A 3,401-nucleotide genomic window follows, 5' to 3' on the forward strand; every position below is an offset into this window, starting at 1 on the left:
CGTAATGTAACAAAGTGGTACAAAGAATTGCTCAGATCCTTAAGTGGGAAAATAGTGATCGAAGGGTTTTTCTCGTTAGCAAGCAATAAAGAAAGAAGAGTTCGTGAATACCGCTAGATGGCGCAGTATCAATGACGCAAATTTTAGTTGCGCCATGTACCATAATTATCAACTACCCTACAAGGTGATATAACTAATAATTGTGTGCCTCTAGCAGTGTCCCAACAGTGCACGTAAAATATATCGAAACCCGATGACTGCCAACAGTCGCCATAACTTTCTGACCTACGTACAGGGTAAGTAGGACAAAGAGCTAAAGGGTTAACATACTGCTATCTTAGGAAATGGAGATACGCTGCAAAGTATGCGAGGAAATAGCCGTCGATAATAAGACTATTGTAAGGCGCGTAAACTCTAGCTGTAACAACAACAACAACAATAATCATTTTAACTGCGCAGGACTGAGTGAAAGTCAGTACAAAAAAATATCAAAAGACAGAAAGCAGAACTGGAAATGCATTCCATGTAAATTTAGGGAGCAACCAAGCTCACAGCGATGAAGTCCTTTGTCCCAAAGCGGTATGCATCCCAGTGCTCGCAGGCAAATCAGTCACTCAGCCCTGACACCAGTGCAGCAATGTCCACTGCTAATTTAACGAGTGTGATCTGGGACTTAAAGGAGGAGGTAAGTGAACTGAAAACCTCTGCTGATTATACATCTGCCAAAATAGGCGAGTTTCTATGCACGATAGTTAGGCCAACTGAAAAAATCAAAGAACTTAAAACTGCCAGTCACACAAAATACAGAACTGGAAAATTTCAATTTACAGTTACGGCGCGAACTTAAATTAATTAATAAAACTGTCGATGACATCAGTCAACAAGCCCTAAATCGAATTTTGGAAATAGTAGATGTTCCTCAAGAGCTCCATGAAAGCGTGTATGAAATAATAAAAACGATTTCACAGAAGAGTCAAGTGGATTTTAATGAGAAGGACATCGAAGCAGCCCACAGACTCCATAACGCACAAACAAACAAGTCAAAACGTATTATAATCAAATTGAGGTCTAAGGAGACGAGAGATAGATGGCTGGAAGGAAACAAGAACACATAATAAGTACTAGAGATGTAAGTAGTCATTTTAAAGACGGCAAGATATACTTGAATGAGCGTTTGACTGCGAACACGGAGCATCTACTTGAGGCAGCAAAAATATAAACAGAATAAAGACTAGAAGCATCTCTGGATCAAGGACGGTAAACTCTTCGTGAGAAAAGATGACATATATGGAGGATAAGGTGCGAAGATTACTTCCAAAATCTTAAAAAATAACGAAAGAATCCCTGATTATTTTTACGATGGACAATAAGAACACTCGTAGATATTCTGTTTTTGAAAATTGTATAATTTGCAAAGACACAACAGAATGATAAAAATCTTTCTCTTTCAATAATTTTAAAAATATTGCGTTTAAACATTAGAAGTGTAAGAGTAGAACGAATATTAAAGGACCTCGATTATAATATAGATATTTTAATACTAACAGAAATACGGATAAAGTAGCATGAAGCTAGCTTATAGTACTTAGAAGGGTTTAAAACTACTATCACTGCAGGGATTATAACCGATCCGGGGGGATTAATGCTATTTGCTCGAAGGCATTTAACTGTTAAACACATTAGCAGACGGAAACAGCCGAGAATGCTAACATTTACTTAAAGAACTACGATTAGTACATAATCGCTATTTATAGATCTCTCTTATACCCCTTGCGACTTTAGATTTAATGGATTTATTAGCCATGTGTGGAGCAACATGTAAATATCCCGACGAGGGATTTCAATGGGTGTGCTTCGCGTTGGGACCACGTGCTCTTACAAACACATCATCCCAACACAAAGTCCGACTAAAACCAAGACAGCAGTGTTAAAACAGCCACTCACAGATTGATAGCCGTAAGAATCCATCTACGGACAAAAGACATCAGAGTCCAGTATTATCCTACAATAAATCGCAGTCTGCTAAAATATAAATTAAGTACCAATCTTGGGAACAAAGCCGATGTGAAAGCAATGTTGAGTTGACGGTGCTTACTGCAAACTCATTAACATACTGAAATATAAGATACTGAAATACAACTCGCCGCTGTCTTACTCCAAGGGACAGGCGCAAACTAGCGAAGCCATGGAAAACGCAAGACATAAAACAATGTACAAAACTCAGAGATAAGATGAATAAAAAAACTCAAAAAAAGTCCTGACAATGAATAGTACGAGAATAGCTTCGGATAACCGAGAAAGTCAAAAATTGAAAGAAGGAAAAAACGAGTATTACGAACGAATTTTCAAAATTAGCAGAGAGATTTAATAATTTCTTCGTAACCGCCAATGAAAAACTTGTAAATAATCCTAATAATTATTAGGATTATAATCGGATGGATTATAATCCATCCGTACGTAAATTGCGGACTTAAAAGAAATAAATGAGAGTTCAAAGTACTTTTTTCCTACTCGTGAGGATGAAATCAAAAATATTATAATGAAAATTAAAAACTCTTCTGCTCCTGGCCACGATAGTATGAATGTCAGAATTGTGTGGAAGCGCCAGGAATATCTGATAGCGCCTTTGATGACTATCTTCAGTCTATCGCTGATGACTGGCGTGTTTCCAACAGAATTTAAGAAAGCTGTGGTAATACCAATGATGCAAAAATGATCTCAAAAACTACAGGGCAATCTTCCTACTCCCGGTTTCCTCCAAAATATTGGAGAAATTAGTAAAAAAATAGATTAGCAACTATTCAAGAAAAAAAAACCCTTCTTCTCTAAGAATCATTATGGGTTTAGACAGAAACTAAACACTGAGCACGCGCTGCTACACTTCACAAACTTGGTTTAATCATCACAAGACCAACACAAACTAGCAGTCTTTCCAGACCTGCAGAAAGCTTTTGACACAGTACCCCACGTGACTGGTTTAATAGTCATTTACCGTCTAGATCACAAGCAGTAAAAATCAACAAAAGTTACAGCAATTTCGTTCAGCTAAAATGTGGTGTTACTCAAGGTTCTGGGCTATTTATAGTTTACATCAACGACTTCTGTGACCTACAATGAGCAAGTAAAGTAAACACCTTTGTAAACACAATGCTAGCACATTGATATTCACTGCAAATTCTGTAAATGAAATGCAAAATGGGGTGAACACAGATTTGCAAATAGTGACGAATTGGTATCATGTTTACAAACTCACTCTGAATGCTGGAAAAACAAAATTATCATTTTTAGATTCAAAAATACACCTAACAGTAAAGCCAATTTTTCCATCCATATATTCCTACACAACTGTAAAAGTAATCTAAATTGAAACTGTAGACAACATGAACACATCCAGAAATCTG

Source organism: Typopeltis vanoorti, chromosome 18 (assembly GCF_054136105.1).
Source record: "Typopeltis vanoorti isolate ZY-2024b chromosome 18, IOZ_Tvanoo_1.0, whole genome shotgun sequence".
NCBI lineage: Eukaryota > Metazoa > Arthropoda > Arachnida > Uropygi > Thelyphonidae > Typopeltis > Typopeltis vanoorti.